Source organism: Aquarana catesbeiana, linkage group LG05 (genome assembly GCF_042186555.1).
Source record: "Aquarana catesbeiana isolate 2022-GZ linkage group LG05, ASM4218655v1, whole genome shotgun sequence".
In the NCBI taxonomy this organism is placed as follows: domain Eukaryota; kingdom Metazoa; phylum Chordata; class Amphibia; order Anura; family Ranidae; genus Aquarana; species Aquarana catesbeiana.
The window spans coordinates 237,464,712-237,481,375 of NC_133328.1; the positions used below are offsets into that span (position 1 = coordinate 237,464,712).

Below are 16,664 nucleotides of genomic sequence, written 5' to 3' on the forward strand. Positions count from 1 at the left end.
ACTGAGGAGAAGAATAAATTCAATACCTTCGCCATCTCCCCATCCTTTGTAACCAGACATCCTTCCTCATTCTTTATGGGGCCAATATGGTCTGTCCTCCCTTCTATACTGTTTTTATACTTAAATAATTTTTTGGGATTTTTTTTTGCTCTCCTCCGCTATGTGTTTTTCGTGTTCTATCTTAGCCGCACTAATTGCACCCTTACATATCTTGTTGCATTCTTTACAAATGCAATAAGATATGTAACGAGCAGGGCCCTCTGATGCCTCCTGTATTGAATTGTATTGTAACTGTACTGTCTGCCCTCATGTTGTAAAGTGCTGCACAAACTGTTGGCGTTATATAAATCCTGAATAATAATAATAATATGAGATTCCAGGCAAACTGGCAGGTGGAACAAAGTATTTCTAGAGTTTGGTGGTTCAAGTTAATTGATTTATATTTAGACTCATTTGCTTTATAGCCTCATAAGACCATAAATTCTATAAAGCAAGTTTGTAAAGTCAGGAGGGTGGTTAGGGGTTGTGTAATGCCCTATACACACGGTCGGATTTTCGATGGAAAATGTGTGATAGGACCTTGTTGTCGGAAATTCCGATCATGTGTGGGCTCCATCACACATTTTCCATAGGAATTTCCGACACACAAAGTTTGAGAGCTTGCTAAAAAAATTTCCGACAACAAAATCCGTTGTCGGAAATTCCGATTGTGTGTACACAAATCGGACGCACAAAGTGCCACGCATGCTCAGAATAAATTAAGAGACAAAAGCTATTGGCTACTGCCCCGTTTATAGTTCCAACGTACGTGTTTTACATCACCGCGTTCAGAACGATCGGATTTTCCGACAACTTTGTGTGACCGTGTGTATGCAAGACGAGTTTGAGCCAACATCCGTCGGAAAAAATTAATGGATTTTGTTGTCGGAATGTCCGATCAATGTCCGACCGTGTGTACAGGGCATAAGAGTTAGGAGTGTAATGGTGTCAAGAGGTCCCTTTGATGCCAATGTGCCTAAGTATCACAAAAGAAAAGGGCAAACTAGCTTTTTCACATCAAGACTAAGGGCCACACCTTCTTTGCTCCATCTATAAAGTATATCAGTATGATCTATAGTCCTGCAGGTATTGTATCCTGCTGCTGACATCCATCATCCAATCATGTACAAGCGAAAATGCTGTTTTTCTCCAATTACCTTGCATCTGATTGGGTATTTTTGCGAAATTAAGCTCCACCTTAATTTTTTAAGCTCCGGAGCAAATTCCCTTGCAGAGGGAACTGTACTTGCAAAGTACACACTCTATGTGACTTTAGTTAATCAACCCCTTTGTCAATTTCCATTCAAGTCTGTAATATTATAGTTTTTGTGGCTGCATCATCACACACCCTTTAAGCTAAGAGGGTATGAGCTTTTTTATGAAAAAAAGAACAGCGCCCTCTAAGTGCAGTAAACAAGCTGGTTTAATCAATAAAAACGTGGTATAAAAACACTCACAAAGGTGAAGAATTAAAAGGCATGATAGATCATCCGCTCCCGAAAGTCGGCTGAAAGTGGGGGAGGTCCGTGGGATAAGGCAGTGGCTCTGTCTCCTGGATCCGGTCACAGCGCTGGTTCACTGTGCTGCCGGTGAATAGGAGAGAGGATCGGTGGATGACACTGCTTGCTTGGTGGACGTCACTTCCGGGTTGGGTCAGTGGGGGGTGCTCACGTTCGGGACATGCGTGTCCCTTCCTCAGGCTTTGGATGGCGGCTGTCTTCAGTGTGGGCGTATTATAGCCGCACAATGCACGGTCACATGGTTCGATGTCATGGAGACAATGTACACAACATCGTACGAGGAGAGTGGGGATGGAAGGGGGGTGGGGCAGGGGATGATGACAGCTGTAGGCGACCTAGTTGGTGTGTGTGGGGCAATGCAGCAGATGGGGAATGGAGGGGTGGAAGGAGGAGAGAGGGATGATGTAGGAAGATGGTGGGTGGATGGATAGCAGAGGATATAATAACTGAAATATATAAGATGGTAACTGGATGGATGATGGATGGATGGATGATGGCTCAGGAATGAAAATATCAGAAAAAAACTTTTTTTAAAGGTTTTATTAAAGAGATGTGATGACTGGGAAAAATAGCTAAACAAAAATGTATATTGATGAAAATAACATGAAAATAATTATGAAAAAAAAAATTTTTTTGAAAAAATAGTTTTTTGAAAAAGATTTTTTGAAAAAGATTATGGAAATATAAAATATTAGGAATATATTATTTTATATATAGTGTAAAGAGTTTTTTAATGAATATAATTGATGATAAAGATGAATGGATAATAGAAGTAATTGTGAATAATAAAAATAAAGATAAAAATAGAAATAAAGATGATGATGATAATGAAATGAAAATAAAGATTAAACATTAAAAATTAAAATAAAAATGAAAATTAAAAAAAATAAATAATAATAAAAAAATAAAATAATAATAAAAAAAATATATATATGCATATATATATATATATATATATATATATATATATATATATATATATATATAAAAATATAATAAAGAAATAAGAATAATGGAAATGAGGGGAGAAGTGAGATGACTATTGGGAAGGAGAAATGAGACTAATAGAGGTAGGGATCGGATGGTGATGTGTGGATGTGGCAATAAAACAAGAAAAAAAAAACAAAAAGACAAAAACAAAGATATCAACAAAAATATCAGCTGGATCAGACTAAAGGATGAGAGGAAGAAAGGTATTATTGGGGGTGTACAAGGGTGAGCGTCAAAATATGCGAGAGTATGATATGTAACGTGTGAATATCTGTATATACAAGAGGCAACCTAAGAGAAGTGCCTTGGCGTTATTATTTGCGAGGGTAAATAAAATACTGGGGGTAGTGTGTTGTCTGGATCATAGTAAGGTATTGATTTCTATGGTTTCGTTGAGGCCTCCAGGGGATAAAGTATCCAGGGTATATATCCAATAATTCTCTCTTTCGCAGAGTTTTTTTGTATCGTTCAGCGGGAGGGAAGGTGTTCGGAATGGCCTCGAGTAACCAAACTCGTACTATTCGGTGGAACATGTAAAGAAGTCTGGTATTATATATTGTTTGCCTTTGTGGGTGAAGTCCTTCTGTCTATGTATAACGTGGGCGCATGTTAGACACAGAGGTTTCTTGCATTGGTACATACCCTTGATGTTAAAGAAAGTAAGGGATGTACTGGTGATGGGGCGTGAAGATTTAATCTTACTAGGTGCTATTTTTGCTCTGATATTTTTTGCTTGTCTGCAGGTGATTAGAGGGCGGTCACTGACTGTAGCTTTGATTTTTTCCATCTTCTTGAACTTATTGTGGAACTGTGTCACGAACCGGGTGTGTTGGGGGTTATCTGTAGATGAAACTTCTTTTTAGATGTTAACATCTTTATGGAGATATTATTGAAAGGCTTCTTCTATGATGTCGTCAGGGTATCCTTTTTCTTTGAATTTTGTTTTGAGTATCTCACTGTGGGATATGTAGTCTTGTTTCCGGGTACAGTTGTGTTTGAGCCTACAGAATTGACTTCTGGGGATGTTGTTTATCCAGCGAGGATGATGGCAACTGTTGTAATGTGTGTATGAGTTCCCTGATATAGGCTTGACATAGTTTTGTGCACAGATGACATTGTTTTGATGAAATAATTCTAAGTCCAAAAAAGTGAGCTTGTTGTTGTCTGTCACGGAGGTAAAAGACAGGCCCATGCTGTTGTTGTTGCAATGTAGTAGGAAATCAGAGATGAGTGAGTCAGGACCATCCTAAATAATGACCACGTCATCAATGTATCGCCCATAAAAGACCAGATGTGCTGCATAGGGATTGTTATGATGGATGAATGTGTCCTCCCATTGACCCATTGTGAGGTTGGCATAGCTGGGGGCAAAGTTTGCCCCCATAGCTGTGCCGTGGGTTTGAATGTAAAATTGTCCGTTGAACTCGAATTAGTTATGTGTGAGACAAAATTCAAGAATGTCCAACAAAAATTGTGTCTGACGTGGGTTTAACTGAGGGTCTTGGTGTAAATAGTATTGTATGGCCTGTAGATCCACTGTGTGTGGGATGGAGGTGTATAATGATACTACATCTAGTGAGGTTGGCTCCCATGTGTAGTGCTGCAACATGTCCAACAGATGAATTATGTCCTTGATGTATGAAGGGAGGTCGCAGACTATGGGTTGCAGGAAGTGGTCTAGGTAGATGGAAAAATAACTGGTAACACTCTCCATGACTGCTACCATTGGCCTGCCCAGAGGGTTAGTAAGATCTTTGTGCACTTTCGGGAGGTGGTAGAAAGAAGGTCTTTTATAAAAGTCGTGTTTGAGAAAGGCAACTTCCGATTTGGTGATGGCGCTTTTATCCGAAACTCTTTGGATCAGATCATGTGCTTCAAGTAGAAAATTGGGTAAAGGATCCGAGGGTAATTTCTTATACGTGGATGTGTCGGATAGAAGTCTGTTGTATTTGGTTAGATAATCCGTGCGATTCTGGACAACAATGCTGCCCCCTTTATCGGCTGAACAAATGATCAACTGTCGGTTGTCGGAGAGATCTTTAAGGGCCTTGAGTTCCGATGTAGATAAGTTGGAAAAATTGTTGTGGGTGGTGGACTGTTGACATAAACGCAGTATGTCTGCATAAATGACTTGATAAAAGCTGTGAATATAAGGACCTTTGGCAAAGGTGGGATTGAAGATGGATTTTGGTTTAAAGGTTGTGTGCTGAATGGGTGGAGAAGTGGGTAGGTGTTGCGTCAGCGATACAACCTGACTGTCCAAATCCCCAGTGTATAGATCCTCGAGGTCTGCCAGTGTGTTAAGTTCTAGTTGGTCCATCCTGTCCGAGCTGGATGTAGATGAGAGAGTGGTGTTAAGATCAATATTGGTGGGGCTGATGGTATTGTTGCTGACGGTGTGGTTTTTGGAGGCTTCGATATTGAAGTAGCGTTTGACGGTGATGTTCCTGATGAATCTGTTCAGATCAAGGAATAAGGTGAAGGGATTAGGTGCTGCAGTGGGTGCAAACATGAGGCCCCGTGCCAATAGTGACTGTTCAGACGGGGACAACACATGATCTGATAAGTTGAAAATCTTTACAGTCTGCGTATTTTCTCTCTTCTTGTTGTTTCTGCATCTTCCCCCTCTTCTGCCTCTGACGTGAGCTTTCATTTTGGGCAGGGGGGGTACTAAAAAAGGAGACCTGGGAGAATGGGATGAACTGGATTTGTCAGTATGGGGATCTTTGGAAGAGGATGGGTGTGTGGTGGTGTGTTCAATAGGGATAACAGAATCTCTACAATGGTTAATGTTGCTGTTGTTGCCAGATGTTCCTGGAGAAAGAGGCGATGTGTTGATGGGGTAACTAGATCCAGACGTAGGTGGAACAGAACCTGGTGGTATGTTGGTATCAACTATGAACGTGTTGGGGGACAAGGTGGTGGCTGTGGTGGTAAGTGGATATTTTGTGGTAATCTGAGATCTATGGTTGTGGTGGATAACTGGAGTTTTTTGTTTCATCCGATGACTAGTAGAAAGTGCAGGAATCTGTTGATGGGAAGTATTGGAATGGGCGTTGTGGGTATTTGGGTTTTCATGATTGTTCCTATTCTTGTGGTGAAGAGCTGGGGTATTACGGTGTTTGGGATGATGGATGGGGGGTACAGGAGTCTGCAAACAAGGAGGACGGTGGGGAAACTCCCGTTGGGTGGGGTATTCATGTGGAGAAAGGGATAGGGTAGGTCTGGGTTTACATTCCATGAGGGGAATTGGGGTAGGCACTTTTTGCATATGAATACCATGGTTGCTAGCATGGGTGCTAGTGTAGGGAGGTGAAATGTGTGGGAGGTTCCGTCTGGAAGCTTTCCAGCAGAATACTCTATTGTAGTTGTAGTCATCAAAGTCTCTGTGTATTTTTTGTAGTTTTGTTTTGATCATACAGTCTTCGTAGTATTTTGTATTCCATTTTATTTTCCTGAACCAAGAGAGGGGGAGGGAGGGGAGGTCTGATTTGAGAGCCTTAATAAGGTCTGCAATTTTGGATAGTAAAGAATTGCGTAAGGTGTCACGCTGTTTGATGATGAGTTCTATCCATTTCTGCGTTCAAAACTCTGATATGGCGGACAACTCTTTGGACAAATCCGCACTAAGAAAGGGACAGACCTTCAGGTTTCTCAGACCTCTAGGTGTAAGTTTATGTGTTTATGTGTATAGGTTGAGAAAGAACTTGTCCCACCACTGTTGGTTGGCGGCATTGATGTTGTCTTCAATCTTTCTGAATTTGGCACATATGAGTCTATAGGAGGTTCTGGGTACAGATGTGGAGGGGTGAAAGAACCCATCTGGAAACAATGTGTACACATGGTTCAGAATGGTATATTTGGCTGCTTCGATGTTGTGTATGATTTCCATGTTGACCAAGTGTATTGGGACTGAAGGTAGCAGAAAAAAGGAGAAGGAGGGGTGAGTGTGGGGGTGAATTTATGTAAGGAGGTACCGGGGTTGGTAATGGAAAGGGGAGAAGAGACTATACAAATTCAGAAAGATTGAAGACAACATCAATGCTGCCAACCAACAGTGGTGGGACAAGTTCTTTCTCAACCTATATCTTACACATAAAATTACACCTAGAGGTCTGAGAAACCTGAAGGTCTGTCCCTTTCTTAGTGCGGATTTGTCCAAAGAGTGGTCCGCCATATCAGAGTTTTGCACGCAGAAATGGATAGAACTCATCATCAAACAGCGTGACACCTTACACAATTCTTTACTCTCCAAAATTGCAGGCCTTATTAAGGCTCTCAAATCAGACCTCCCCTCCCTCTCCCTCTCTTGGTTCAGGAAAATAAAATGGAATACAAAATACTACGGAGAATGTATGATCAAAACAAAACTACAAAAAATACACAGAGACTTTGATGACTACAACTACAATAGAGTATTCTGCTGGAAAGCTTCCAGACGGAACCTCCCACACATTTCACCTCCCTACACTAGCACCCATGCTAGAAACCATGGTATTCATATGCAAAAAGTGTCTACCCCAATTCCCCTCATGGAATGTAAACCCAGACCTACCCTATCCCTTTCTCCACATGAATACCCCACCCAACGGGAGTTTCCCTGCCAGTCCTCCTTGTTTGCAGACTCCTGTACCCCCCATTCATCATCCCAAACACCGTAATACCCCAGCTCTTCACCACAAGAATAGGAACAATCATAAAAACCCAAATACCCACAACGCCCAATCCTTCTCATAAACAGATTCCTGCACTTTCTACCAGTCATCGGATGAAACAAAAAACTCCAGTTATCCACCACAACCATAGATCTCAGATTACCACAAAACATCCACTTACCACCACAGCCACCACCTTGTCCCCCAACACGTACATAGTTGATACCAACATACCACCAGGTTCTGTTCCACCTATGTCTGGATCTAGTTACCCCATCAACACATCGCCTCTTTCTCCAGGAACATCTGGCAACAACAGCAACATCAACCATTGTAGAGATTCTGTTATCCCTATTGAACACACCACCACACACCCATCCTCTTCCATAGATCCCCATACTGACAAATCCAGTTCATCCCATTCTCCCAGGTCTCCTTTTTTAGTGGCCCACCCTCTCTGCCCAAAAAGAAAGCTCACGTCAGAGGCAGAAGAGGGGGAAGATGCAGAAACAACAAGAAGAGAGAAAATACGCAGACTGTAAAGATTTTCAACTTATCAGATCATGTGTTGTCCCCGTCCAAACAGTCACTATTGGCACGGGGCCTCACGTTTGCACCCACTGCAGCACCTAATCCCTTCACCTTATTCCTTGATCTGAACAGATTCATCAGGAACATCACCGTCAAATGCTACTTCAATATCGAAGCCTCCAAAAACCACACCGTCAGCAACAATACCATCAGCCCCACCAATATTGATCTTAACACCACTCTCTCATCTACATCCAGCTCTGACAGGATGGACCAACTAGAACTTAACGCACTGGCAGACCTCGAGGATCTATACACTGGGGATTTGGACAGTCAGGTTGTATCGCTGACGCAACACCTACCCACTTCTCCACCCATTCAGCACACAACCTTTAAACCAAAATCCATCTTCAATCCCACCTTTGCCAAAGGTCCTTATATTCACAGCTTTTATCAAGTCGTTTATGCAGACATACTGCGTTTATGTCAACAGTCCACCACTCACAACAATTTTTCCAACTTATCTACATCGGAACTGAAGTCCCTTAAAGATCTCTCCGCCAACCGACAGTTGATCATTTGTTCAGCCGATAAAGGGGGCATCATTGTTGTCCAGAATCGCATGGATTATCTAACCAAATCCAACAGACTTCTATCCGACACATCCACGTATAAGAAATTACCCTTGGATCCTTTACCCAATTTTCTACTTGAAGCACATGATCTGATCCAAAGAGCTTCGGATAAAAGCGTCATCGCCAAATCGGAAGTTGCCTTTCTCAAACATGACTTTTATAAAAGACCTTCTTTCTACCACCTCCCGAAAGTGCACAAAGATCTTACTAACCCTCCGGGCAGGCCAATAGTAGTAGCCATGGAGAGTGTTACCAGTTATTTTTTCATCTATCTAGACCACTTCCTGCAACCCATAGTCTGCAACCTCCCTTCATACATCAAGGACAGTATTCATCTGTTGGACATGTTGCAGCACTACACATGGGAGCCAACCTACCGCTGGCTCTCACTAGATGTAGTATCATTATACACCTCCATCCCACACACGGTGGGTCTACAGGCCATACAATACTATTTACACCAAGACCCTCAGTTAAACCCACGTCAGACACAATTTTTGTTGGACATTCTTGAATTTTGTCTCACACATAACTATTTCGAGTTCAACGGCCAATTTTACATTCAAACCCATGACACAGCTATGGGGGTAAACTTTGCCCCCAGCTATGCCAACCTCATAATGGGTCAATGGGAGGACACATTCATCCATCATAACAATCCCTATGCAGCACATCTGGTCTTTTACGGGTGATACATTGATGACGTGGTCATTATTTGGGATGGTCCTGACTCACTCATCTCTGATTTCCTACTACATTGCAACAACAACAGCATGGGCCTGTCTTTTACCTCCGTGACAGACAAAACAAGCTCACTTTTTTGGACTTAGAATTATTTCATCAAAACAATGTCATCTGTGCACAAAACTATGTCAAGCCTACATCAGGGAACTCATACACACATTACAACAGTTGCCATCATCCTCGCTGGATAAACAACATCCCCAGAAGTCAATTCTGTAGGCTCAAACACAACTGTACCCAGAAACAAGACTACATATCCCACAGTGAGATACTCAAAACAAAATTCAAAGAAAAAAGATACCCTGACGACATCATAGAAGAAGCCTTTCAACAATATCTCCATAAAGATGTTAACATCAAAAAAGAAGTTTCATCTACAGATAACCCCCAACACACCCGGTTCGTGACACAGTTCCACAATAAGTTCAAGAAGATGGAAAAAAATCTTTCATAGACATTGGCCTATTCTGAGAGAAGATCCTAACCTCAAAGCTACAGTCAGTGACCGCCCTCTAATCACCTACAGGTGAGCAAAAAATATCAGAGCAAAAATAGCACCTAGTAAGATTAAATTTTCACGCCCCATCACCAGTACATCCCTTACTTTCTTTAACATCAAGGGTATGTACCAATGCAAGAAACCTCTGTGTCTAACATGCGCCCACCTTATACATAGACAGAAGGACTTCACCCACAAAGGCAAACAATATATAATACCAGACTTCTTTACATGTTCCACCAAATATGTAATCTAATGTTTGACCTGTCCTTGTAACCTATTGTATGTCGGCCGCACAATTCGACCCCTTCGTAAACGCTTTGGAGAACACCGCAACCTGGTTGAACAGGGAAAGGACAAACACAGTGTCCCCAGACATTTCCTGGAATTTCATGACCAATCCTCCATTGGATTACGAGTTTGGATACTCGAGGCCATTCTGAACACCTTCCCTCCCGCTGAAAGATACAATAAACTCTGCGAAAGAGAGAATTATTGGATATATACCCTGGATACTTTATCCCCTGGAGGCATCAACGAAACCATAGAAATCAATAACTTACTATGATCCAGACAACACACTACCCCCAGTATTTTATTTACCCTCGCAAATAATAACGCCAAGGCACTTCTCTTAGGTTGCCTCTTGAATATACAGATATTCACACGTTACATATCATACTCTCGCATATTTTGACGCTCACCCTTGTACACTCCCAATAATACCTTTCTTCCTCTCATCCTTTAGTCTGATCCAGCTGATATTTTTGTTGATATCTTTGTTTTTTTTTTTGCATTTTTTTGTTTTTTCTTGTTTTATTGCCACATCCACACATCACCCTCCGATCCCTACCTTTATTAGTCTCATCTCTCCTTCCCAATAGTCATCTCACTTCTCCCCCCATTTCCATCATTCTTATTTCTTTATTTTATATATACTGTATATATATATATATATATATATATATATATATATATATATATATATATATATATATATATATATATATATATATTTATTTATTTTTCTTTATTATTATTATTATTTTTTTATTTTCTTTTTTAATGTTTAATCTTTATTTTTATTTCATTATCATCATCATCTTTATTTCTATTTTTATCTTTATTTTTATTATTCACAATTACTTCTATTATCCGTTTATCTTTATCACCAATTATATTCATTAAAAAACTCTTTACACTATATATAAAATAATATATTCCTAATATTTTATATTTCCATAATCTTTTTCAAAAAATCTTTTTCAAAAAATTCTTTTTTCAAAAATGTTTTTTTTCATAATTATTTTCATGTTATTTTCATCAATATACATTTTTATTTAGCTATTTTTCCCAGTCATCACATCTCTTTAAAAAAACTTTTTAAAAAAGTTTTTCTGATATTTTAATTCCTGAGCCATCATCCATTCTATCAATGTAATCCAGTTACCATCTTATATATTTCAGTTATTATATCTCTGCTATCCATCCACACACCATCTTCCTACATCATCCCTCTCTCCTCCTTCCACCCCTCCCTTCCGCATCTGCTGCATTGCCCCACACACACCAACTAGGTCGCCTACAGCTGTCATCATCCCCCGCCCCACCCCCCTCCCATCCCCACTCTCCTCGTACAATGTTGTGTACATTGTCTCCATGACAACAAACCATGTGTCCGTGCATTGTGCGGCTATAATAAGCCCACACTGAAGACAGCCGCCATCCAAAGCCTGAGGAAAGGACACGCATGTCCCGAACGTGAGCACCCCCCGCTGACCCAACCCGGAAGTGACGTCCACCAAGCGAGCAGTGTCATCCACCGATCCTCTCTCCTATTCACCGGCAGCACAGTGAACCAGCGATGTGACCGACATAGGATCCGATCCAGGAGACAGAGCCACTGCCATATCCCACGGACCTCCCCCACTTTCAGCCGACTATCGGGAGTGGATGATCTATCGTGCCTTTTAATTCTTCACCTTTGTGAGTGTTTTTATACCACGTTTTTATTGATTAAACCAGCTTGTTTACTGCACTTAGAGGGCGCTGTTCTTTTTTTCGTTTTTCCTATCCAGAGTTCTTGTTCATTCTCACTTTGAACTGGCAGCCCTCTGTGGACAGATAGACTCTAGTTGCATTTGATATTTTAATTGATTTTTATTGCTTTTACTTCAATTGTTTCCATATCATCTCCAATTATTGTGTAGTGTCACTGTCTTTCATATAGTGGCAATACACCATCCATATAATACTGTCACATTGTATAAGATTGTTGTAACCTAAGAGCGCCGTATTATTCCATTCTTTTTGTATGTATGTGCTTTTTTACCCTATTCATAATACCTATGCCTAAGTTAGGTTAGCTGTGTCTCTACCTTACCCAGTGCTAGGTATTTCAGCTGAGTTTGAACAGCGGTAAATTTCCAAAGGATAGAAGTAGAGAGCCTTGGACATGCATTTCTCTAATTGTACAGTTTAGCCTCTAACAATTGCTTTTGGAGTATTGAATGGTGTTTCAACCACAAATTTAGTGTTATACATTGACCTCGAAATTCCACTTCCCAGAAAATTGAGGAAGTTGGCGTTGATTCTGCATTGTCTTTGAAATAATCGGAAAAAATTTCCATCATGTCTATTTTAGTATGTTCAAATTTAAAGTGGAACTTTACCCATAAAAAGGTGATAAAATCTAATGTTCTTTATCAATGAACATAATGCATACATTCAGTCCACATTAAAAATTATGCTACCAAAATTACTGCTGTAAATTTCCTCTAGCATTGCTCCTGTTGCTTCTCGCTGAAGCCCAGAGCCCCTGAGTAGCAGTAAATCTTTAGTTTGTCAGCAAATCGGCCTCTAGTGGATCTGATTTTTACCACAATGTCAAAAAAGGAGAGCAACTGAGAATATGCAGAGCAGGGTGAGGCAGTGTATTACTGGATTTTAAACAGTATAAGCACTTGTTTATAATATTTTGCATAGCTTTACCTGCAAAAGTGCAAAATTAGCCAGCATAAGACGATCTAGCAGGACTTTATTTTCTGACTAAAGTAAGTAATAAGTTGTCAGGTGCCAATAGCAAGATCTAGAGGCCGATGGGTCAAGAAAAATAAGGCCTATGTCTGAGTTGAAGGTAAAGCAATGGGAATTGTGATGTGTTTTGTGTGCAGTAGAGTAGAAAGAGAAGCATTTTTCAGAGGAGTGGTGGACTCCCCACACATTATAAAGGAAGAATTGGCTAATAAGTTGTTAAAAGTCCCAAGGGCTTGTGGTGATGGTGGTGGTGGTAGGGGGGGGTGCACGTCCAGATGATATAGATTGCCAGTAAAGTAACGTCATCCCGCACACTACGCCCAGAAGTGATGCTGTATACACCTGGAGAACAGGAAGGGAATGCTCAGCATTTAATCATGGAGCAGGTACCCGAGGATGGCTAACTCCCATGCTCCTATACCTTAGTGCTAGGAGAAGCACTTTTTATTGTGAGTAGATTTTGTGGATTTTATAAATTAAGTGGTTTAAAGGTTTTATGCTATGACGGTTTCCTTTCATTTGTTCCCCTACATTGTATGAGCTTATGTGGATGGAATACAAGTAAAATGAGAAGCAAGGTGGTTTACACTGGAAGTGGATTGTGCCAATAAAACCCTGTACAAACAAGCACATTATGACTTACCTATCGTAGGTGGTCATATACTTTTGGTGAGTTCTCTGTATTTGTGGTGGAGGATAATTGAAGCACAATACAACAATTGCACTGTTTGTGTTTAAAGAAAAATATATGGAGACACTTGCATGAAAGTATTGCATGGACATTTTTTTGAGATCACCGTATACATGGAAATTATTTTATGTATAGACTTTTCATTTATACATATTTGCATAATATGATAATAAACATAGCGCTGTAAATAGATTGTTGTAAGTAGTAGAGAATGGTTGGTTAACACTTTGAGCACAGCAGCTGTTGTGTTTTTTTGGCATATATTTTTTTGAGTATAACTTTTTTTTTGTTTAATTTCACATTTTCCAAGTGCTGGTATATTAATTATTGAGGAAGAACATTAAAAGACGCAGGTGTCTTTTACCAGTATGGCAACCCCTGCTTTTTTCTTCCCTGTTTGTGAGGCCATATAGAACTGTGGATATAGTCTAGATAGAAATTTAAAGTGAACCAGGAGGTGTAGCTTAATTTTGGAATTTAGCCCTTTTTCATTAAAAAAACTGAAAACTCAGAAAACTCTCCGTTGAATGTATGATCGCATGGTAATAATTGGTGTGGAGAGGTCTATGGTTTTGAATAGCAAAGTCCAAGGTATTTAGTAAGAGGCATGGTGAGTTTTTTTAAATCATAAATTTGTGAACTATTGTAATAGCTGTGATTGGCCCCTGTGCCATGTGATCAATGTGATCAAACACAGGGATCACAATATTACACAATAAACAAAAGCCATTGTGTACTATTGACATGTGATCACTGTGATTGGTCACAGGGATCACGTAGTACCAGGGCAGGCCCGGTACAACAAACTATCTTCTGATGTGTCCCCCAGGATAACCCTGCCCCTTCAGTGTTTCTGGCTATCATTTTACAATAGGCAGAGCAGTAAGTGGTTAAGAAAAAAGCAGCCTAAAAAAGTAATAGCTAATGTCTAGCTGTTCTGTCACCTATAAAAGCTGTATAATTCTACAACTGTAACATAACTTAAAAATAAAAAAAAGGACAAAAAGTATGTAAAAAATACAAAAATAGGAAGAAATAGTAAAAATATAGGTATGCTAAAAACAAGCTTGTGGAACATTTTAATCTGATAGTTAGAAATCAAACAATTTAAATCAATGTCTATATTCAGACCTTCAGGATCAGTGTACCCGAATCATAGATCCAACATGTCTCATTCTTTGATAGACATGTGCACACTGAAATATTTCGTTTCGGAATTTCGTTTTCGTTCGAAAAATACATTTATTTAGTTACCCCCGAAATTGGTTTTTATTTCGTTTTTCGCTAAAAATTGCATTCGTCCGAAAATCCAAATTAAGGTCGAATCTGTCATTGAAGGCTCATGGTGTCTGTCGAATGTTCAAAGAAGATTAGACGGAGCAGCTAAACTGTACAACGCCGTATAGTTTACCTTCTCCGTCGAATCTTCTTAGAACCTTCAACAGACACCATAAGCCAAAGTACGTGTGTACTTAGTTCTAGCTATTTTACTGCTCCTCCTCTTTGGTTACAATCAGCCAATAACATTCATCATCATCATTATTTTTATTTATCTTTTCTCCCCTACGTCAAATCTTTTCTCCCCTACATCAAATCTTTTCTCTCTATGTAGAATAATCTTGGACCAATAGAGTTAAGGTTAGGCACATTCGACCACAGGTTTGATGGACACAGATTGTTATTGTCATCATCATGTCGAATCTCCTATCTATATTGAACTGTTGTAGCAACGAAAACGAAAATAAAGCATTTGTTTATGTCGGATCTTTCGTTTTTCTGATTCTGCACTTTCATTATCGTTTGTTAAAACGATAACGAAAATACCTGAAATTCGGATGAAAATGCATTCGGACGAAAATGAATGCACATGTCTATTCTTTGACACTTCTTTTCTCATATCTGTATCCCTCCAGTGTTTCTCTATTGTATCTATCCCACAAAAAAAATGCCCTCAGATCCTTATGTTGTAACCTGAAATGATTGGAAATGTTTGCAGAAACCTCTCCCCTACCTACTTCATATCCAACATCACATGGAGGTAATATGAAATCAATAAATTCATGTCCTGTAAAAAGTATCAATGTCAACTGCCTACTGGTGTGCCATGCAGTATGTGGGTGGAATGACTAGGAAACTGAAAGTAAGGAAAGGGGAACACATGTGAACAACATTAAGAGAGGTTTCTGCAAACACAGCATTTCCAACCATTTCAGGTTACACCATAATAAAGATCCAGTGGCATTGTTTTTTTTGTGGGATAAATAAAATAGAGAAATACTGGAGGGGCATGGATATGAAGAACATTTATAAGATTAAAATGTCCCACAAGCTTGTTTTTACCATATGTATTTTTTTACTATTCCTTCATATTTTTAAAATTTTCAATACATTTTTCTTATTTTTATGATTGTAGAATTATACAGCTTTTATAGGTGATAGAAAAGCTAAACATCAGATATTGCTATTTTAGACAGCTTTTTCCTTAAATCTTCACAAGATGGCGTTGTAAACTGGTCATAATGAATAGGTACATCTTTGATATTTATACAGCGTAGTGACACTGGATAATATACAAAGATAGAGTGTACAGTTCAGGAGCGTAGGGAGGGAGTGGCTGGGGGGGCTGAAGCCCCGAAAGTGACCCTGAAAAGCCCTGAGTGGCTCTGTGTCCCCGCCTTCTGGAGCCTGCAGCACCAATGCCAGGACTGCGGGACGTGTGATGTGATGTCCATCTTAGCCTGCAGGCTCCAGAAGGCGGGAACGCTACATCCCCGCTCGGGCGGGGGGCTTTCCTCTCCCCCTTGGCTCAGCTCCTCTCTGACAGTGACAAGTGACTGACTGTCTGCTGTGACCGCACACCACGGCTGAGCTGAGGTAGGTCAGACACACAATGTGTGTATGTATGTCATTGTCAGTGTATGTAGGTCAGGCTGGTCAGTGGTCAGTGTATGTAAGTCAGTGGTCAGTGTATGTAGGACAGTGTATGTAGGTCAGTGGTCAGTGTATGTAGGTCAGTGGTCAGTGTATGTAGGTCAGGCAGGTCAGTGTATGTAGGTCAGGCAGGTCAGTGGTCAGTGTATGTAGGTCAGTGGTCAGTGTATGTAGGTCAGGCAGGTCACTGTAATGGTCAGTGTCAGGCAGGTGTGTTTACTGGTCAGCATTGATGGGCACTGGTAAGTCACACAACCCCACCACGCAGCCCAAAAAAAAAGCAGCGCCACCCCCCCTGGTTTTTGGACTTCGGGCTGAAGCCCCTGATCTTTTTGCCACCTAGCAACACCCCTGGTACATTTTACTCACATTTGTATGTGTATTATGATAAAA

The 16,664-nt window shown here is 40.2% G+C and overlaps 1 protein-coding gene across 1 annotated transcript in view; it reads left to right on the top strand.

Annotated features, from left to right (window-relative positions):
• RAMP3 (receptor activity modifying protein 3) overlaps positions 1–16,664 on the top strand; it is a 477,607-nt gene that overhangs the window by 282,058 nt on the left and 178,885 nt on the right. The window lies entirely within an intron of this gene.